This window comes from Chelonia mydas, chromosome 2 (genome assembly GCF_015237465.2).
Source record: "Chelonia mydas isolate rCheMyd1 chromosome 2, rCheMyd1.pri.v2, whole genome shotgun sequence".
Taxonomy (NCBI): Eukaryota; Metazoa; Chordata; order Testudines; family Cheloniidae; genus Chelonia; species Chelonia mydas.
Genome location: NC_057850.1, coordinates 59,161,411 through 59,184,818, shown reverse-complemented (window position 1 = coordinate 59,184,818; position 23,408 = coordinate 59,161,411). Strand labels below are relative to the sequence as shown.

Genomic DNA, 23,408 nt, shown 5'->3' with positions numbered 1-23,408 from the left:
ATGTGGCTGTGTACTTAGCAGCATTAGCAGTTGGGAATATGACACTTGTTTTCTGAAGGCTGCATTGGCTTCCTGTACACTTCCAGGTGTTTCTCTTTTACCTGTAAAGCCTTATGTGACTTAAGCCCTGGTCTACTGAAACTGAGAATCTGCTCCTCTCTCTGTGAATTACTATGGCAATGGAGATCGCTGAGGTACTTTCACTAGCGGCCCTTAAAGTAGGGACTCTAAAGGCTGGCTATTCTCAGCAGTGTATTAGGAAATACGTCTACCTGTTTTCATGGGATTTCTAATCTGATGAAAGCTTCAGAAGGAAATGTGCATGAGTTTATATTTTATAATCAATTTGAATGATATAGACTAGAAATTTATTATTCAGCCATTTTCATGAGTGCTTGACTTTGCAACCTTCAGGGTTTTTTTAGCATAGTGATTGTTTGTTGTATAGTTTCCAGGGGTGGATGGGTGTGTGTGGTTTTAATAACCAAATTACATTGTGGCATTGTGTTGATGCCCACATGGATCATCAGCTAGATTGGAGCCTTTAGAGTCTCTTCCACTTGAGCTAACAGAGAAACTGACAGCAGTTTGAGCTCATGCTCAAATAAATTGGTTAGTCTCTAAGGTGCCACAAGTACTCCTTTTCTTTTTGCGAATACAGACTAACACGGCTGTTACTCTGAAAGCAGTAGTAGAGGTTTTCATTCCCTATGTGGAACAGCATTAGAGCGGGATGGGACCCTTTGTCAGTGGGTTTAGGAGAAGAACAATGTTTTGAGACTATTGAGTTCCTTCCTAGGCTCTGGAGGGAGTGTACTTTAGTGGGCACAGACTCTTCTGTCCAGTCCACCCAAATGTGACCCCGTGTGTCCCTGTCCCAGTCCTGTCTCTTCACCATTCCTGGCTCCTCATCCCAGTCCATTCTCCTTACCTAACCAGTTGGTTTTCATTCCTCAAGCTTCTCATCCCCGTCCTAATCTCCTTGCCCAGCAAGTCCAAGTTTTTCTCACTGGACTCCCCCTCCCACTTATCCCTCTGTCCCGTTCTGGGGTGCAACCCAGACCAGTGAGGGGTTGTCATCACCTGCCCCATAACTTGGAAGTACTGTTCCCTCTAAGCTCTGTGTGCGCACACAGATCTTAAACCCCGCGCACACAGCGAAACAACGCACGCTCCAGCTTTTTTTTTTTTGGCTTCGGCGGCGGCACAGAAGAAACTTTTTGTGCACACAGCCTGTTAAAAATTAGAGGGAACATTGCTTGGGAGCCTCGTAATACCTCACAATGTTGTAGCTCTCAGCCTGGGTTGCTCACAACCAGCCTACCAGCATGCACGTCACACCCTCACTATCTGTGTTCTAGACAGCCCTGGCTCAGCAGTTCTGACACTAGCAGCCTGTCTATAGCTCCACAGTCCCACTCTGGCTTCCAGCAGCCTTGGTTACTACTTGCAGGGTGACCCCAATGCACTCCCAGCCCCAGATTTTCCCAAAACCATGTGCTCTGTAATGTCCAGCCCTCTCCTGGACAGTTGAGATATTAAGGTTCATCCTTCTGTAAGGAGTCAATATTCAACAGGTTGTTACTTTAACTGCACAGTTCAGTTTAAACACAGCAATGTATTGATTAGATTAAAATAAGTTTATTACCAAAAGAAGATAGGATTTTAAGTGAATTCAAGTATGAAATAAAGTTAGAAAGGGTTACAAGCAAATAAAAGTGAAAACAGGTACCTGAAAGTCTAAAACATAATCTAGCAAGTTTTTTTTCCAAGGGTTTGTTTAAGAGAGCCTTTTTTTTTTTTTTTTTTTTTAAACTGTCTTCCAACAAGATGGTGACTGACCCTTTCCTTGGTCAGGCTGTCTCCCAGAGGTGTTGGTGCCTTTGCCACCTTAAGTGAACTTTTTTTTCCTGCCCCTTCTTTTTATAGTCCAGTGGATTCTTCTGAAGGTTACCCTTCAAAGCAACATTTATTCAAACAGTGAGGAAGGTGCCATGAAGTCTGGTGGTGAAGAAGGGAACATGCTCTTTCTTCCCCTCACTTGTGTTTTGTTGCAGATTGTTTTGTTTGCTGCCATCTCCTCCCCTCCCCCCAGTTTACTAATATGTAAATTGAGGTAAACAGACATTCCTTTGTTTAGGACAGACCTGTTTAACAACTTTGCATAGGCAGGGGTGTCTGATTTTGGACATGTGCTAATACCATCATACACAGGGAACTCATAACTTTACATATAATGTTGCTACGTACATTTCACTATATTATTGACCAGTGAGTTATTAGTTTTCAAATGATACTTTGCAAAGCATATTTTGTACAAAGATTACTACAATGGCATGTAGGGTGTGAATACAGGGATGCGTTAGGTCACACCCTGCACTCCCAGTCTCTGTCTCCTTACCTAGCTGGTCCCCACTTCCCCATTCTCTCCCATCCCCCCCAAAAAACCCCAACAACTCCTAGTCTCCTTGCTGAGCCAGTTCCCAGTTTCTTCCTTCCCAGCTCCTCATCCCTAGTCGTCTTACCCAAGCTAGTTCTAGTCACCCCCATCATGTATTCTGTCCCTACTGGCTCTCAATCTCCCTCGCTGATCTCTTCATCCAATCTGTGTCCTCTTCCCTTCCTTTGCTCTTTGCCCAGTCAGTTCCAGTTCTCCTCCTGCACCCTGGCTCCTTATCAGATCTGTCTTCCCTGCCCCCTTGACATCTTCCCCCACCTCCACCCACTGGTTCTCAGTCCCAGTCTCCTTGGACAGCCAGTGTCCCCCTGGCTCCTTAACCAGTCTGTTTCCTCCTGCACCTGTTGGTTCCCAGACTTAGTCCAAGTCTTGCTCCCAGCCCAATTGCAAAAACTGCTATTTGTCAAGGCTTACCATTTAGCCAGATTTGGATGGATTTGCACAGGGACAGCAAAAAGGCACATCCCTGACACAAAGGCCACCTCCTGCCAAATTTCAAGTCCCTGTGTCAAAACATAGAAAAGAATGATTTAACATAGGCAAAACAATATATCTTCCCCTAGCCTTATTCTCAGAAACAGCTGAGGTGTGTTGGCTGAAATTCTTCAGACCCGTTCAGCTTGATGTAGACATCCAGCATGGAAATTTTCATCTTAAACACTTAACGTTTGGAAAAGTTATAAGCAACTGAGACCAGGGTCTTAATAATAAAAATGAAGTAAAGCACTACATAGTGGGACTGGATCCACTGTTACTCTGGCCCTGAGCCTGCAAAGGGAGTGAATGTGACACCACGTGGCTAGAAGGCTCTGTGGACCCTTCTTTTTGTAGGCTTTAGCTTTTCTCCTGATTAACGTTACTGTAAGAGAGATCACACTTGGGGCCCAATGCTCCTGTGCCTGGGTCCTCTAGCTCTAATAAAACATTCTTACCAGTAACTAAGCACAAACCAGAATATTGCAATAATACAAAAACCTAAGCCCCAAGGAAAGAATAAAAGAATAGTTTTCCTGCTTAAATTGATTGGATGTCTGGGGAAGGGAGAACCTCATTCTCTACCGTTCTTTGTTGGCTCCAAAATGATGGAGGGATAAAAGGAACTGAAAGCTCAAATGATGTTCTATTGAATTTGAAATTCCCTAAAGTGCATTCTTCTCCTACCTATTCTGTACATCCTTTTAAAATCTATATCTGTTTTGCTTCTAGCCGCTTTTGAAAGTTAGAGTTGGGCTTTAGTGTCTGATGTGGATTAAAGACTAAAAGCATTCTTGTAAACAGAAATCCTAATCTGGCATTTTGCCCCATAAAGAATTGTATTACATGGACATGTAGAAACGTCATCCTTTCCTTCTGAATGCTGGGAGTGCAGCTGTTCCCAAAAACCAGCTAATGATTTAAAAAAAAAAAAAAAAAAAAAACACAATACCACAAAGCTGAGGGCTGAGGAAAGCAATCAAAAAGGCAAGATATATTCTGCTTCTGGTAAGGCAAGAAGAAATCACACCACTGGTTTCATGCACAGATATCTTGAGTGGTTGGCCAGCTGACATGAGTTTAATGGCTGCAGTTCTGCTGGTTTGCATAGGGGTGGAGTTGAAGCTGTATGTCAGCCAATGGGAAGTGGGAAAAGAATAAAGAGGTAGCTTTGGGGTAAGGAAGAGAGGTGCTGTAGAACGGGTGAAGATGAGTGAAAAGTACAGAGTCTTAGTCCTGCAATGCAATACACTAGCATGGACAATACACTGGCAAGGATTGGGATCTTGTCTATGCTGTAACTCTGCTCCACTAGAATAGCAATTTTGGAAGGGAAGAGTGGTGGGATTCTAGGGTTACAAATATTGTGGGGTGGGGCATGCAAGTGTTGAACATTCACTGGGTTGATTTGGCCTTGTGTGGTGGCAGGGAGTATAGATTATGGGCTGGGTCTAGGGTTGCCAACTTTCTACTTGCACAAAGCAGAACACCCTTGCCCCGCCTCTCCTCTGAGGCCCTGCCCTTTCCCCAAGTCCCTACCCACCATTCCATCCCCCTTCCCCTGTCACTCGCTCTCCCCACTCACTCAGTCATTTTCACTAGGCTGGAGTCTGGCTGGGGGTGTGGGCTCTGGGGTTGGACTGGGGATGAGGGGTTTGGGGGTGCAGGAGGGTGCTCCGGGATGGGATGGAGGGGTTTGGAGTGGGGGGGGCAGGGGGTGAGGGTTCTGGCTGGGGATGAGGGGTTTGGGCTGCAGGAGGGTTCTCCAGGCTGGAACCAAGGGGTTTGGAGGGCAAGAGGGGGATCAGGGCTGGAGCACGGGAGGGGGTAAGGGGTGCAGGCTCTGGGTGGCACTTACTACAAGCAGCTGCCGCTTGGGGTGGGGGCAGTGTGCAGAGCCCCTTAGCTGCCCCTACGCATAGGAGCCAGATGAGGGACATGCCACTGCTTTCAGGAGCCACACGGAGCCATGGTAGGCAGGGAGTCTGCCTTAGCACTGCTGCATCACCGACCGGACTTTTAAAGGCCCGGTCAGCAATGCTGACCAGAGTTGCTAGGGTCCCCTTTCGACTGGGCATTCTGGTAAAAAAAAAAAAAAAAAAAAAAAAAAAAAAACAGGACACCTAGCAATCCTAGCTGGATCCTGGATCCTCGGTTGTGTTGAACTCCTACTTAATACAGTGGAGTCGGGAGAAGGCTATTAAACCACTTTTCCGCCTCCCCAGATTTTGGGAGAGTCATAAAGCTGACTTGGCAACTGCTCTAACTTACAGGTCTGATGCTGCTGCCAATCAAATATTTGGGAAAACTTCCTTGGCTTCGGTGAACAGGACTGGACAAAAGTGACTGAAGTCCTAAACTCTTAGATACTTTGCCTGTAAAAACTGCGTAAAGGTGAGGAAAGTAATTTTTCATAGAAAAAACATGAATGTTCTCATCTTACCTAGTTTAGTCAGGATTTAAAATACTGTGAGCCAACATATGGCATATTGCAGTGTTGGCGTCTGCCCTCCCCTGGTAGTGAATCATGGTTATTAAGAACCTGTGGCCTTTTGATTCTGCCATTCAGAATAAACATATCTTCAAAATTACTAGTAAATTCAGAAGAAGGGGGTGGGGGAAACTGAGTCCCTTTTGATTGGGCTGAATGGGATTATAAACAGAAGTTTCCTTGCCTTTTTTTTTTTTTTAAGACTAAAACCCCCTTTTTATGGCTATTCGAGTACATCTGATATTGTTAAAATCAGACTTTTAAAATAAGAATTAAATTAAAACCTAAAGTTGGTGTTAAATGATTTTTTCCCCCTTTCTGTATTGGTTTAAGCTCCAGTGAAGAGCTGCATGTATTCACAGGACTAATATTAATGGACTGAACAATAATAATTTAAACTATGCTCAAACAATAAATTTTGTCTGAGAGTACTTGCAGCTCTGTCTTGCTCAGTTGCGTCAGCTGGTTAGAGCTGACTGAACTAGTCCTTCGACAGCTATATAATATTAGTAACTAACTCATAATAAAAATGTGGTGGTTTTTAGCAACCTGTCTCTGAAAAATCTATAGAAGAGGCGTAGACAAATAAAAACCCTACAGACTATGGTATCAGCTTGGTCTTAGATGATACTCCAACAGGTCCAGTTGAGCAGCCCTTCTTGTCCACTCACTGGACTGCAGTGAGGGGAGCTAACCATGGGATCTCATGTGCTTTAAGCTCTGGAGTTTGAACCAAGTCCAGGCAAAGCTGCTGCTGTCTTGAGGACTTTAGATGCATGCTTGAGTGCTAGACAGTGGATGGGACCCCTTCTTTTGAGAGCTCAAACCTCATGGTCCAACTGCCTCGCTCCTGTTACCACTGCTGACACTCCTCAGCTCAAACACACCCTCTCTCAGAACTTCAGCTGTGTGGGTATTTTAGGCCCACACATTAACTCTTCAAAGGGCAAATGGTAGGTGTAGCACATCATGAAAAGACTGACTTTGTACTGGATCTGAAGACACTATTGCTCTTTACTTGAGCACAAGAAATACAGAGTACAGCTCACATAGAAAATAACACACATCCTGCATACAATGCCCCTCCCTATAGCTCACCCTTCCCTTGGGCAACTGTCATAGGGCTATGACCCTGCTGGCTACATCTGAGAGCAATTAGGTATTTCAGGTGACACCCTTTAGTTAGTTAGAAGTGCGACAGCTGAATTAGGAAGAGGCTGCTATGATAGTATTAATATGAACTTGCCCATAAGAGAAGGGAGTTCTCTGCAGAAGCCCTAATGGAGGCTTAGGTTTAGGCTTAGCAGGAAGAGCCCCAGAGAACTGTCAGAGTCCCTGGGGGGAAAGGAGAGAGTTAGGGAGCTCCTGTCTCTCAGTTCCAGAGAGGCCTATAGTGTGAGCTTGGCTCTGGGGCAGGGAGCAGGAAAGCTGAAGAATATGCTGCAAATAGAAAGAAACCCCTAATGAGGGCAAGTAACTGTGAAAGTTAGTTCCCTGAAGAGGAGTAGCTAAACCAGAGACTGACGCCAGCAGGGGCAGGGACCAGAGTAGTTGAGTCTGAGAGGCAAGAGAGGGTGCTGGCAATTGATGGATAAGAAGAGGCAAGAGACTCTGGTAAAGAAGAAATGGAAGCCTTGGACTATTTCTTTGTTGGTTTAGTGATTTTTTGAAAAACAGTTTCCCCTGAATAAGGGATTGACAGAAGGAAAGTCTGAGTCAAGACTTATTTATATGACAAAAGGGGAAACTGAGGCATGGGATGGCATATGGGCTAGTGACAGGGACCATCTGAATTCAGGTAGGCAGGGATCTCCTGTGCCTCAGATTGCTGCAGCAACTTCTGTCGTCTTGAACAGGTGAAAAGTGGCTAACGACCCCCAAATAGATAAGCTCCTCCTTTTTATAAGCTTCTAGTTCCTCTATAGGTGACTCTAGAATCAGACTCCTCAGGTGATCCCAGGCCTTTACCAGGTGATAAACCAGTTCTCCTGGGCAGAAACCAGCTTTTGTCTAATGTGTCCGTATTTGACTAGAGGTCAGCCCTGTGTCACTAACCCTTAGAATTTCAGTCATCATGGAGGCAAAATGACAATGGACAAGACAGAAAGGTGCACCTTCAAAATATTTGCAGTTTGATAAAATACATAGAGTTTATGGTCTTACACAAATTAAAAAATTGCACAGATTCCTCAACTCACTACGTATGCATATAAAATAGCTGGTTGAGGCCCTTCCTTAATGATAACTCTCCAGCTATGATTGGTGTAAAGAGAGGTTGGTGACTGAAACTGGAAAGTTCCAAACAATGAAAGTCTGATATCAGGCACGAGATTGTAAGATTTCTTCCCTTGATCTTATAAGGAATTGTAACTAGTAGAATTTAAAGTGTGCAATCTTTGAATTTTTAATAAATATTTATCAGTGCTGAGTTAGACCCTGCTCCTGTAAATACTTAAGCATATGCTTAACTTTGGACTCCAGTGGAACTAGTCATGTGCCTAAAGTTAAGCATGTATGTGAGTCTCTGCAGGCAAAGAGTCTAGAAGGCTATAAATATGAATATAATTTCTATTTAATCTCCTTTCAATTTCATTTTTGACAAGAATCCACTGGAGGGCAGTATATAGCAAGAGTAATATCTGGAAATGTTTTGCTATAGACTGAGCTACAAATTATCACATCTACCAAATAACTAAAAAGAAAAAGTAGGAGCAAACAACAATATTGCCAACCCAGAGCCTTCAAAAATCATGAGTCAGTGCCACCAAAATAATGAGATTTTAAAGATAATATGCTACCTTCTGGCTTTTGAGCTTTTAGGGTGCTTTCTAATCACATTTTCAAACTTCTCTCCACAACTGAGGGCTGGGAACTGTTTTTTCTTTCATTTAAAAAAAAAAATGAAAGAAAGGTGGGACTGTCATATAATTGCATGACTCTAGGTGCTGAGGTATTAAGAAAAGCACAAATATTGTGCAACTCTCAATAAAACCGTGACAGTTTGCAACTGATTACAGTCACAACAAACTTGACTTTGAATTTTTTTTAATAAATATTAATCACTGAATTAGGTCCTGTGCATCTGATGAAGTGAGCTGTAGCTCGCGAAAGCTTATACTCAAATTTGTTCGTCTCTAAGGTGCCACAAGTCCTCCTGTTCTTTTTGCAGATACAGACTAACACGGCTGCTACTCTGAAACTCTGGTCTTAGAGGAACAGCTCCCATTACCCAAAATAACCTGAACTGCAACAGTAAAAGAAATAGTAACACAACATCCAACTCACTTGTAACTACATGTTTTTCAGTGTAAAACCATTAAAGCAGTTACCCCTAACTCAATACACTCAGTGTTACACCTAAGTTATCAGCAGGGACTGAACACACAGCATTAATATCTACAGCACAGACCTCTTTATGTCAGCTGTAGCAGTGGATCTCAACCTTTCCAGACTACTGTGACCCTTTCAGGAGTCTGATTTGTCTTGTGTACTCCCAAGTTTCACTTCACTTAACTACTTGCTTACAAAAAATACAAAAGTGTCACAGCATGCTGTTACTGAAAAATTGCTTTTTCTCATTTTTACCATATAACTATAAAATAAGTGAGTTGGAATATAAAAATTGTACTTACATTTCAGTGTATAGTCTACAGAGCAGTATGAACAAGTCAATGTCTATGAAATTTTAGTTTGTACTGACTTTGCTAGTGCTTTTTATGTAGCCTGTTACAGCACTAGGCAAATATCTAGATGAGTTGATGTACCCCCTGGAAGACCCTTGTGTACCCCTGGTTGAGAATCACTGAGCTATAGGAATATTTAGATGAGGGCAAGCAACGTTTTGTTCTCTACATGGACCAGCTCATACAGTGAGGCACATAACATGCATTGCCAGTTACATAAATATTTGTGAGAGCAGTGGAGCTTGGAGCATCAGGACTCTAGGTTTCTTTTTCTGACTTTGGGAGCAGATTGTGATCTCGTGCTTATAGATAGAATAGCCAAATTTAACACCACTCTGGCTGGGTTGTTTGTGGAGACTGAATCTAAGACAGCTGGATGTAAAAGCACGAGACTTTACCACTTGGGCAGATTGGCATGAAAGAAATAGAGTGGCAAACCTAATATAGAGTCTGGATGCTACAGTCTCACACTGTTACAGAAGCATTTAGTTTGGAATATTCCTTCTGAAAGGCTGTGTGGAAAAGGTGGATGAGATGTTTATTAGCAACCTGGGTAGAAATTCCTTCCTCTTCTTGATATGACATGCACACTCTGTTATTTTACTTGTGAAATGAGTGAACAATAATTATACTGCAAACTATGAGATCTTGGCTCATAATAAAGGCTGCAAAGGTCAGAAATATTAGCAGTCAGTGGACTAAACAACAATCAGATGTTTTTCTTAGTTTCCAAGCACAAGATGATGAAAGTCTGGAGAAATCCATGCTCTCCTTCTAATGATAACTTTGCTGGAACAAGTACAGTACATTCTGCACATTGAAAAATAGCTTGTTCAAAAATGTAGATAACTTTATAAATTATGGACAGTCTTCCTGGGCTATGCTTCAGAACTCTCAGAAATGTAGTTCACAGATAAAAATGCCATACAAATGTAGAACCAAGCAGGTAACAAGTGACTAATTCTTTTAGCCTTAGATACATTCTTGTGGACAAACGTTAATTTTATTAATGCTGTTTGAAACACAATTAAGGGCAAAGAATCGTAACATGAAATTAGAAATGAAATCCTCTCAGCTGTGATGATTTCTGTCTCTGGTTCCTTTGAAATGTTGGATTAAAGGAGAAAGGTTGACATGGTTGTTACAGAAACTAATTTTATACAGGGTGTATCTATAATGTCTGTAATTGAAAAGTCTCCTGCTTGCTCACCCTTTCCCTTTTTCTTTTTTCTTGAAAGAGATGATTGATGCTGTTGCAAAAAAGAGGGATTTAGAAAGTATACTCTGACAAGGGCTCTGACATCTTAGTTTGTTGGATTTTTTTTTGGACATTATAACAGATGCTTTGAATGTTTTAAAACTTGTTGGTAACCAAATATTCTGTATGCCTCATGGCTAGAGAACTGTAAAATTTTGCTTTGGTTTTGATTTAGTAAATGAGTGTCATGAACTCACCAAAAGTGACAGACTTGTATTTCAGTTTAAGATTATCCATAGGAAACACTTGCATTGTTTTTCCCTAAAATTACTGTATATTGGAAAATGTTTTAAAATTAAATGTGTTTTAACTCTTTTTAATTAGCAAAAATACCAGCAGTGTATACCTTTGTTTGACATAAGGGTGCAGTTCTGCTTCATAGTTAACAATAATACACTCGTGTATTTTACAATACCTAGATTATACATTTTAGGCCCCTAATCTGTTGCCTTTTTATGCACATGCTTAATTGTATTCACATAAGTAATCCTTATAAATTCAGAAGGACTACTCCTATGAGTAAAGTTAGGTATCAGCATTAGTGTCTGTAGGATCAGGACCTTGGTTTCCATTAGATGCTCATGTACTATAGTGATGGGTGGCAGTATAAAACCCTAAAACAGACACATTAATATTCTACTGCAACAAGTATGCTATAGTGTGTGATGCCAGACAAAACAGTACCACCAACCCTCTCCTCCCGCACACATTCAAAAATCATGAATTTGGTCAGAAAATCATAAGATTTGCTTTAAAAATAATGGGGTGGGGGAGAGAAACTTACTTGAATTTGTCTTCTGGTTTTTGAAGCTTTAAGGTGCACTCAGATCACCTTTTCTAACTTTTCTCCAACTATGAGGGCTAGAAACTTACTTTTTATTTAAATTAAAGCTGAGATTTTCTCTATCCCATGACTCCAGGTGCTGGGGATTTTAGGAAAACAAATATTGAGACTTGTTGTTAAAATTATGAGAGTAGCCAGCACTGTGACTAACATACACTTTCACATTAGTAGACATCCTAAGGCAGCATGGACAAGGCCCACAGATCAGGGGGGAAAAGGATCAGAAAATTGCCAAAAAAAACCCAACAAAAAACCAACACACTTTCTTTTTGCAGAAAGACTGTGGAGAGGGAGGTGTGATAAAAGAATCTAAAATCATTAGGTTAACTACTGTTTGTAATGAACTTAATAGCTTCTAAGATAGGCACACTCCTTTCGATGGCATGTAGAGTACATACACTACACCAGAGTTTCTCAAACTGGGGTCCCCGAGGGTACCCCAGAGGGTTGGGGGGGCCCACTGATAAACTCCTCCCCCCACCCTCTCAGTGCCTCCTAAAAGTCCAGCAGTGCAGCAGGGCTAAGGCAGGCTTCCTACCTGCCTTGGCTACATGCCACTCCTGGAAGCAGTCGGCATGTTTCTGTGGCCCCTGGGGGGTGTGTGTGGGATCTCTGCACGCTGTCCCTGCCCCAAGCACTGGGAACTGCAGCCAACAGGAGCTGCGGGAGAGGTGCCTGAGGGCAGGGGCAGCACGCAGAGACCCCCAGACTCTTCCCCCCCCCCAGCCTAGGAGCTGCTGCCAGAGGGATCTACCAGTTGCTTTCGGGAGCTGCCTGAGGTAAGCGCTGCACTCTTCACCCCCTTCCACACTCCTGCCCCAGCCCAGAACCTGCACCCAAACTTTCTTCCAGAGCCTGCATCTCACACCCAAACTCCTTCCCAGAGCCTGCACCCCACACTTCCTCCTGCACCCCAACCCTCTGCCCCAGCCTGCTGAAAGTGAGTGAGAGTGGGGGAGAGCAAGTGGCGGAGGGAGGGGGGATGGAGCGAGTGGGGGGCATGGCCTCAGGGAAGGGTGCAGGACAAGGGCTGAGTGGGGAGGCTTGGGGATCCCTGAACAATTTTAAATGAAAATCGGGGTCCTTGGGTTGCTAAAGTTTGAGCTGCACTACATGGTCCCTTAGCACAGTTTAGTATCAGTGTAGATGGTGAGGCACTGCTTACATGAGTAAAGACATTCCTGATCCCTGTGGATATGTACTCAGGTATTTACCCTACATGGCACTCTACTTGCTCAAGCAGCGTTTCCTCCATCTACAGTGCTCTTTTTAGCAGCGTAGGGTCCCTCTGCATCCCTGTTGTAGTAGCCTTTCCACATAGAAGGGCTCCGGCAGTCAGGAAAGGTTCTAGCTGCTGAATCTTTCCTAACTGCCAAAGCCTTTCATTGACATGAATAGCTACACATACACTGGAGTCATTTCTTTGAATTCTAAACAGCTGTTCATTTTGACTATGTTCATCCCATGTTTTATGTCTGTCCAAACATTCTTGTAAACAAATTTCACATATATTTTTGGAGAAGGAGGTTCTTCCTACAGATATCCATATTTCCACATGAATCAGGGTGTTAGTGTACAAACAAAATATTAATTTATTATTCATCTATTTAAAGTTTTCATTATTCAGTTAGGAAGCAGAAACAAAACCATTTGATTTGGGTGTTTTTTTGTTTGTTTGTTTTTTTTTTAATACAAATTCAGTCTCTGGGCTTCTTAACGCTGAGAAATGAAGTAATAAACTATGACTCTGAGGAGTTGTGATAGCTAACTTTAAATATTCAAGCCCAGATCCTCAGATAGTGTAATCAGCATAGCCTCTCTGAAAGGTGTGGGGAAAAATGATGTATAGCAAGTACCTTATGAGGGAAAGGGACATCATTATCACTGCAGTTTTTTGTTAGTGCTTCAAATGTTGTTCTATCCTACTTTGCTGTTACTAACACAATTCTTTAGCACCTGTACATCACCTATATTTAAGCCAGGTTGTTCTTACAGCATCTCAATGAGCTCTCGTCCTTGGGTTTTTTCTGGGGTGTTTTTTTGGTTGTTCCCTAAGATGAGTCAACTTGTCATTTGAGTCACTCAAATGTTCCTCATGAACAAAGGACATATTTTTAGTTTCTGAACTGTGTTGGTGATCACGACAACCATTTCTACTTCAGTGGAGCTCTTTCCCACTCTCTGATGCCATATTATATTCTCCACGCTTCAGCTTTTTTTTCCCCAGATACATTTTATGCACTGGGAAATCCTATTTAAATCTTCAATAAGCTTAAAAGTAATTTCATTATCCAAAACAAGTGCTGTTCATGAGTCAGCTGCATGGCAAATTACCAGAAAACAAATAAGGGTCCATAGAGTTGGAAATGGTTCTTATTAAAACAGCAGATAAAAAGGAAAATGTTCTATGTGCAAGAAAATGTTAAAACATGTATTCGGCAGATACATCTGAGAATATATTCACAGCAGGAAAACATGGAACAATTTTTATTATTTTAAGTATGGCCAGGTGCCATATATTTTTACATTTCAATATGATGACAGAAAGAGGAGGAAATTAGTTAGTGGGGGTGTTGGTCGCACATACCATGGGCCACAGTCAACCCTAGTGTAAGTCCTCAGACTTACACTATGTCAGAATTTAGCCTTGTCAAATAGGTATTATAGTTTTCAGTTTAAATAAATAAAATGACATTGGCCAGAGTCTGTGATCTCTGTTCACAAAATTAACGCCCTAATTCATATTCTCTGCTGTGTGCACAATTTTTTAGTAAAATTAGAATTTTCTAAATTTGAAAATTGTAAGTGGTGAGTAAAACAGCACACCAATTTTCTTACAATGTACATTTACATTTCTTTGGGTCTCTAAGCAAGATATGGCACAAATTCAGCAAAGAATTTAAGCATGTGCTTAAGCCCATCCCTATTCAGCATTTTCCTAAAGTGTGATCCTGCAAGGGATGGTTTGAAATGGGGTCCATGTGTGTAACTTTGAGCACTCCCACTGATGTCATTGAATCCATTCTTGTTTAAAGTTAAATGTGTAGAAGGGTTTACTAGATTGGTCCGTACTCACTTTAATGAAATCTGGATTGGTTTCTTTATAGTAATAATGATTAAAAACTTCAATTATTTATGCAGGAAAATACTTTGTGATTTTAGTTAAATTTTTAATGTATTTTTTTAAATCAATTTTTGCTCTACGTCTTCCCCCTTCAAATATTTTAAAAACCTCTCACTTTTTAAATTTTGGTTTCTCATATTTTATTAGCTGTTTCTAAAGGACATGCTACTTATCAGCCAATGTTTGTCCATACTCCAAATCCTAACTGCTTTTCCTTGGCAGAGAGAATACTTCCAGATGATCACCTGGATGTGGGGCCAGAGGTGAGAAGACCTTAGAAAAAAGGGGGAAAGGGAATAGAAGGGATTACAGAGACGGTACCAGGGACTAGACAGCTGGAGCGGAAGTAGAGTCTAAAGGTCAGAAAATGGCAAGGTTAGAATGATGGATGAGGGTACTGGGGCTGGACGGGGATGGGCTCATTTAATCTGTTAATTGACCTCAATTTAACAGGTGTTATGGTCAACATGCTATTATTTTGTATTCAAATCCGTCTTTTAGCTTTACATCTGAGAATTAGTTATACCCTAAAATTTCATTGAATAAGGTATGATGAAGACCCTTCCAAGTAAGCAATTAAAATCACTTTCTTCCTTGCACATGACATCTATTTGATGTCAAGGGCCCTAGAAGGTTTACAGTGCTCAGGATAAATTAACTAAGAATTGTGGTAATTTAATATTTCTGTCATGAGACTCTACAGCGTTGTGGTAGTAATCAGTACTGGTCCAATATCTAACTTAAAGATATATGTTTATATATTTGTACTGCAAATTCTGCCCCAATGCTAAAGCAGAGCCCCACAGATTCACATTAAAAAGATTTATGACTTAAAATGAGTGATGATGAACATTTATTTTCAATAATTTCAATACAGTGAAAACTATATTAGTTCATGCATTCATAAAATGCTGTTCCTATTCACATCTGTCATCAGAGTATTCTGTGTGAGACAGAAGTTAAATAGCTAATGGCCTCATCTGGGGGGGACGGACCCATTTCCCTCACAAGACACTACTGTGCTAACTACAAAGGGGTTTAGAACACGGACTTGGGTGTAGTAGACGGTAGGTAACCCAGCCTCTCTTGTCTTAAGGGGCTGTTGAGATACAAGCCCCGCCACAGTGGGCTATAAGGAAAGTTGGGGGGAGGGTGTTGGCTCCCTGCTGTACCAGTCATTGGAGCCCCCAACACCCCCATCCTGCTCCTTTTACAAACATCTTCTCTTTAAGTCCTTTACCAAGCCATTTATCTGGTCACTGTAAACGTTCCCTGTGGGTAGCTGCACTGGACATCTGCCCCTCACTTATATAATGAGTTTTGATATATAGCCTACGACCCTTCCCTACTCACCATAACAAAGCCCATGCCCCCAAACCCACTGCAGGGAAGATGACCCCCCCCCCGCCCTTCAGCTAGGCCAATCTGGTGGTGAGGGAAATATTTCTATCTAGCCCACCTAGAAAGGAGTGACTAGCATGATGACCACACCTGATATTTTGCCACCTCAAAGGGAAGGAGGGTGAGTGCTATCTCTAGTCCGTGGAAAAAGGGCTTGCCCCTGTTCAACTTCCCAGCCCTTCCGGTCCCTGGGATCAGTCAGCATCACCATGCTGATCCACTTCCCCTTTTGCAGCAGCTTCTGAGCCCTTCTCCCATCCTTCCCCTGTAAAGTGCTGTTCCCTCTCCCCTGGCAAGCTGGACAACAGCCCCTGCTTAAGGTGCGGCGCAGTCATTCTCCTCCTCTAGAATATCTTAATTTTGCGTGAGGCAAAGAGGAGCTGAGGGGCATTCTGGAACCCTTTGTTCCACAATGCTGGATCTGAGGGGCAGGTTTCCTAATAATGGCTTTACACTTCTGAGTAGTTGTGGCTCATGTGGCAGGATGTGAGACCCCTACAGTGTGGATCTGAAAGGACAATGGGTGATATCCTCACTTCTACTCTAGTCCCCGTACACTGGCTAAGAGGACTAAAAGTCTCTCTCTCTGCCTGAGAGAGGATTCCTTGGTGCCTGCACTGAGGAAGACAATTGTAAGACTGCATTCTGAGGTCTCCCTCCCAATCCTGGCGTAGAGGAGAGGGTTTTGGGAGGCAGTGAAGATTCTGTGGCCCACAGAGCAGCCTGGAGATACTTCAGCCTGGACTAACTTTAGCCCCCAGGGCTGTCTAACTTATCCCAGGGGAGGGTGCAGAGGCAGAATCTCGCCCAATGTGTTCAGAAAAAATAAAATTCTGGTAAGGAACCTTATAAAAACTTCAGATCAGCAGTCCATTTCTATTCAACAAAGCACTTAGATGCATGCTTAACTTCATTCACCTACTAAAATCAAATTGATGTCAATGCTTAAATGTAGTGTAATTTTAGCTGTGTTGGTCCCAGGGTATCTGAGAGAGAAGGTGGGTGTGGTAATGTCCAATACTGGAACAACTTCTGTTGTGAGAGAGACAAGTCACACGGAGCTCTTTGACTTGATTCTCTCATCAACAGAAGTTGGTCCAATAAAAGAGATTACCTGACCCGCCTCGTTTCTTCAATGCTTAAAGTTACACGTGTAAATGCTTTGCTGAATAGGGCTGAATTTAAGAGCACGATCAAATTATTTGCCAAATTGCAGCCTTTAATCCTTACTGGTGGGAGGACATGCACCAAAGTCAAGAATTTTATATATGTGAATCAGGTCTGCATGATCATGTCCTTATTTCCTATTTACAGTATAAGGGCTTAACTGCAGCATTTCAGATATCTGTGTGGTAACAATTGCCTTTTTAGTAGCAACCTTTCTCATGTCAGGAGTAACAATAGGTGAACGCTAAAGGGTAGAAATTTCAGTATGGTTTGGTTAAGTGCCTCTGAACGTTTTGGAACAGGAGAAATTGGGTTGGATCCTATTCCCATTGAAATCAATTGTAAAATGCCAATTAACTTTACTGGGAGTAGGACTAGGTCCTTAAGGAGAATGGGCTGCCTAGTGAGATTTCCAGTCCCTCTTAGTTTTGGCTAGGTTGTAAATACTGATACCACAAGAATAGTTTGTCTTGCAGAATTTTTTTTCATTTTGTGGAAGTATAAGGATATTTAAAATGGAGAAAATATATCAGAAACATTAACACAATTGTTAAAAATACTGTATCAAGAACAGTTCCAGGTTTGGGTTTAACTTCTTCAGGGTCCGTTCTTCTACTCCTGAACAGTTTTGCCCATCCTTAGCCATCACAACCTAGCAGCACAACAATAGATTGATTTCTTAACGTTTAGTTGCATTTTGTTTTGGGTCCTTCAAGTTTAGATGCTCAGCTTGTTCCACCTTTACAGGGGCCTGGTTTTCAGAACATGGGCACCCAGCACTTTTGGCAACATGGATTCCTTTAAGGTGTCTCAAATTGAGCACCCCAAATCAGAAGTCATTTATGAAAATCATTAGTTTTTTTTTTTTTTTTTTAAAAACCCTAAGGATAATTTCTGCTATAAATGATTCAATGTATCTTTTAGCTTTAACATTTTAAATCAGGAAGCCAGAAAAAAGGAGAATTCAAGTCCAGCAGAGGGAGCTATTCCTGTATTGAGTAATATTTCCTTTTTCTCTCTTTTTCATCAGTGCTGTGCTAGCACATTGAATAGAAAAAGTACAGATGTTGTTCTTATAATGTGCAAGGTCACTTCTAAAAATGGAGTTTTACCTCACCTTGTAGCTATAAATAGGGAGGAAATAAGTATGGTTATTTGTCAAATCAAAACTTTATTGCTTTTCTTGTTCACTATGAGCTTTTTTGTCTCGTGTGTTACTAGACGTCTTTTTCTAACCCATGCTGCTTGAACTGACACTCATTTATAGGTTTCTGTTGGAGGCTAAATTACTATTCTGAGTAAATCAAAATCTTCAAGTATAGAAGGAATTAAATCAAGAAAATGAGTTATGCAACTTTAAGTTACATTTCTTGATGAGCCCTTAGGCAGAAACACATTTTTTTTATTTCATCTCAACCCTCAACATATTACTGAGGCCTTAATTCTGATAAGCTTTTTGTGCTTTCTGTGTGGTATTGAGTACGCTTAGTTCTTCCTGAAGAGTTTCATGAGAGCCAAGGCCACTTACCCTGGATTTGATAGGCAGGATACAGACCTCCTTTTTCATTCTTTCTGGTTTAATTTACTGTGGAAAGGCTAGTTGTCCCTCCATAGTTAGGGATGAAGTCCACTTCTAACAATATACTTGGCTTTCCCTTCCATAACTTCACCAATATTAAAATAATCCACCTGAAATGTTACTTATTTTATACCATGGTATAATTATTTTGGGAAAGTTTGTTTCAGATTTTGTCATTCTGAAGATTTGGAGATTCCAAAAGTAAAGAGGATTTCAAAAATTGAAATCCTTCTGTTCCTTTTTTGGTTCCAGAATGCCTTCTCCAATGAGCTCTAAATTTTGTCTTTTTGGCCTCACTGCAGAGAGGTGCATCTTAGTGCTTCCATGGGAGAATTGCAGGGGGGTGAGCTGTTTTCACAGACATACAGAAAAATGTTAGTTGTAAACTAACCTGCTATTGGTTCCCAGCTGTGTTGCTGCTGCAGCTCACTTGGGCCACATTCTTGCTCAAATACTCCTGCTGTCTTATCAGTATTCCTCTGGGCCACTTGAAAGTTTACATGGCCTATCTTACCCATGGCTAGAATGATCATTTTCCTATTTTGAAAGCTTTATTCAAATTGTACAAGAACTTTTATAAAGACAAGAGTTCAGAAAATGAAGAGCCTTTCAATGTGAAGAATCATTTTGGTGCTTTTTTTTTTTTAAGCTGCTTATAGCTACAAAATGGTTTGGCCTACAGACACCAAATTTCTCTGTTACGTTGGCCCAGCTTCAGAGCGGTATTTAGGGGTTAGTATAGGAAGATGTAAACAGCTGTTTTTCAAGTAAATACAGAAAAGCATGTGACGGATGCAGTATGACATCAATAATATATACAATGTTATAGAAATTAAAATATAGAGATTACAATGAAATTGTATATATTATAATTTTATATACACACTGAGTGATTAGGGCAGAGGAATGGAGGAGAACCCCCTCTCTCAGGACTTTGATGGGGTGGGAGGAAGGTAGCTCAAGATCTCACCAGTGGAGACAGGATGAGGGAGTGAGTAACAGATGTGTTGCCTCATAGTGGGGTTAGTGGAAGACATTAAAATTTGAGAGAAAATGTCTGTTTTAATACTGTTTATGTTGCTGTGTCTGAATTTTTGAAGATTTAAGAGGGCAAAGGTAATTGGGGTGATAGTGGACAGTCAGTTATTACATTAACCAGTCCCTAACATCACAGGTATCAACTGTAATTCCAGAGTTCCTAGCATTTAAGATTTATTAAAGTGCATGAAAAAGTTCTAAAAATAATGGCCTGATTCTTAGCTGCATTGCCACAAAGCAGTACTGAAGCTAGCTTACCTGGTCACTTCCCCTGACATAAGGGAGTCTTTAAATGGTGCAGAACCCATGTAGACTCCTGTAACACTCCTTGTACATGAAGTTGGGGCAGAAATATTGACCTGTGGAAGTTGAATGTGGCCTGTTGTCCCTGCACCCCAGCATTCCTCAGATGCTGTAGGTAGCTGAACTATATTAAATAGCTGGAGGCCTGATTGGTTGTATTAGATATTAATGTTCTTACGGCCTTCTATCAAAGTTGCGATTTTTTTGGTAGTAGGAAAGCAAATGTTTTTTCTGCTTTATTTAGGGATGCTGTCAAATAAGTATGCATGTATCATATTGCATATACACCTGTATCTATAACTATATATAGGATTTTTTTGTTTTCTGCAGGTCTCAGTGTTTTTTCCTTTTGAAAGAGGTCAGATCCTGCATCTCTTTTAGTCCTTACAAATAGAGAACACAAATATTCTGTAATTATTGTGCAGGTGCAATTTTACTAGTGTACTTAAATATACAGTATGGATGATAACAGAGAGAGGTAATTGATGACTGTTTCCTCAACAAAGTTGCATCAAGGTATTGAATTTCTCTAAAAGCTTTTAGGGTTGATGGATTGCTTTTTTAGGTACAAAAAACTGCAGTTCTTGTCTGGTGACCATACCAGTCTCCAAAGTACCAATCATCCAACATCTGGATGCCAACTTTTTTTATTATGACAGATTTATGCATTACTGTCGTTCTCATCAGTAAAACAGTCTGTTAGAACTGAAAGGTATCAGTGCAGGAGAAATTACTTGAGCTGCCTAGAAAATGAACAATTCCCTGCAATATCTAAAGTAAACAGTAATCACTTACATTTGACTGCACTTTACGTATTTGCTGAAGTGAGGAATAAAAATTTCTTAGGTCTTCTGATTTTTTCCCATTGGTGAATTTCTTTAATCATAGAATGGGTTGTTGCCCTTTATTCCTGAATTTACAGGTAAGAAACCCAGATCCTAGGCAACAGCCAAGAAGTGCTCAATGCTGTTCTGGGGTAGGGCTACAATGCAGCTTAACATAAGAATGGCCACACTGGATCAGACCAAAGGTCCATCCAGCCCAGTATCCTGTCTGACAGTGGCCAATGCCAGGTGCCTCAGAGGGAGTGAACCTAACAGGTAATGATCAAGTGATCTCTCTCTCCTGCCAACCATCTCTGCCCTCTGACAGACAGAGGCTAGGGACACCATTCCTTATCCATCCTGGCTAATAGCTTAAATCCCCTTGTGTTCCCCTCATTCTGGGATTGTCCAAGTATTGGTCCAGCTTCTGATGCAAATCTGAGCAGCTTTTAGAGTGTTTTAAATTTTATTCTGGCTGCCAGTGGTCACTCATTGGTTCTACTGTCCAATGAAAGTAATAGAAATGTAGAAATCTGGGGATCACTGGAATAAAAAGGAGCCCCAGTTATATGCTTGTTCTCCCTTGGCCACAGTCCTTAAACTACAGACAGGAGTGGGTCTCCCTCCAGGGGCTGGATCTGCCTGCGCTGGTGAATAGTCACTGTAACACCGGCAGCAGCTCTTGGGTGGAGTTCTTGGAGCAATGCATCTAACCAAAGTGCTCCATTTCACCTTAATCTTCACTTATCCTTATTTTGCGTGCTCTGAAATGCATCCTCAGTAAGAGGATGTTACTGGGGAAAAAAAAAATCTTTGGCTGTCTTCCCAAAAGAGAATAGCTAGACTGTAATATGCTTCCAAAACAGCAGCTGAATGTAGGTTAGCAGCAGTTTGGGAGGCATTTTTGTGTCTTTGCTATTGGTCCTGCCACATAATCTCAGTACAACCCAGGGTTATATGCAGAATCCTCTGTGACCATGAGGCGGAAATCCAGTTTCCTGCCAGAATAAATGGAACTTCTGGTACAAAAGGTCACAGCAGTACAATCTCCTATAGGGATCAGGAACTCTTAGGGGAAACCCTGCCAAACAGATGCGATTAGGGAACAGGACCCCAACAACCTTTGGCTCATTATGCTACTATAATGTTATAACAATGACGGTGTTTTTGTATTGTCTTTCATCCATAAGGATTGCCAGGTCCTCTACAGACAATATGTACAGGATGTAGGAATCACTTAATGGAACCACCTCTGGGGGTGAAGGATGGTATTTAACAGAGGCAGTGTGAACAGAACACAAGGGTAGGACTCTGCAGACCTGGGGTTTTTGTTTTGTTTTTTTTTGCCTGACTCTGCTAATGACAAATGGCACGTCACATTGCCTCTGTTTCTCCTAGCACTCTTTGTATTGCCTATTTAGATGCTAAGCTCTTTGAGGCAGGGGCTGTTTCTTACTGTGTTTATATGGCACATAGCACAATGGGGCCTCGATCTTTATTGGGTCCTTTAATTAATACTGTGTAACTACTACCAATAGTTGCAGCAGTATCTGGGAATATTGTACACCATATCAGAATAGGAAAGGAATACAATGTTATCCAAATTAAAAAAACATCCCTTTCTGTTTGGTTAACAGAATTTTAGAATGAGAGAAAATATTTATTGTGGGAAACCTTAATCAAAGAAGGAGTGTTAGCTGGAGAGATTATAACTCCATCATTGGAGTTTGGCCAGGACAGAGATGAATACTCCTCTATTTATGAAAAATTCTATGGTATCTTTAATGATCAAAGTAGGACTTTATTTTCTGTCTCATCCAGTAGGACAGTATATCTGGCCACCACGATGGGGAATTGTCGATACTGACTCAGGAGGACAGGTCTATTTATTGAATTACTTACATCACTTCTTGCAACATCTTTTCATCTAGTTACTGAGCAGGCTTTCTTATGCTTAGTTTATATGATTTTGATAAGATTGTAGTCCCAGGCATTGTCTGCAGGAGAGATGTGGGAAGATTTGGACCCTGCATTAAGAAATAGACAAAGTGTGACAAAAGGAAAACAAAGAAAATAACTGCTACAGGCACTGCCTGCCAACGCTCCAGTGAAGAAAACAGCTATTGTTGCAAGGACCCAGGAATATAGTTCAGAGGGGGAGGAAAAAATTTCACAGATGGTAAGATCCACAAAGTGTCACATTTTGGCAGGTTAATATACAAGCGTCACCTTCCAAATAGAAGGGGATTTCCAAGGGTAGAGAACTCTCGTTCTACCACAAAAATGCCAAATTTTCTCTGAAACAAACCTCCAAAGATTTCTGCCTTAGACAAATTCACACCTGCGTGGTATTTATTTGCTAAATAAGGGCATGCAACAGGGAAATGGTGATCGATTGAATCTTGCATATTTGTGCCTAAATAATAAAGCTTTAAGAGTTAAAGAGGAAAGTATGTTTCAGTGGAATCCACTTATCTCTCCCCCAAATGAGCAGTTAGAGTTCACCTAGTTCCTATTATATTGTCCCACCATTATTTTTAACCAGTCGTTACCATCTCACCAAACTTACGCTACCCATCAAGACGGTGAAATTTGCATTCCTAAAATATACACAAAGATTAAAAATTATGAGGGAATTATAAAATCTCATTTCCTATCAAGGGATCTATTTTGAAGCGGCATTAAATAATGTATTTTTGCAGTATGTTTCAGGGGCAAAATTAAAATTTTTTGGTTTTTATTTTTGTGAGATGGGGTGATTGAT

The 23,408-nt window shown here is 41.3% G+C and overlaps 1 long non-coding RNA gene across 1 annotated transcript in view; it reads left to right on the top strand.

Annotated features, from left to right (window-relative positions):
• LOC122464454 overlaps positions 1-23,408 on the top strand; it is a 45,579-nt gene that overhangs the window by 7,264 nt on the left and 14,907 nt on the right. The window contains exon 2 of the long non-coding RNA XR_006288493.1: positions 5,206-5,326. This is a non-coding gene — a long non-coding RNA (uncharacterized LOC122464454). The remainder of the gene's footprint in view (positions 1-5,205; positions 5,327-23,408) is intronic.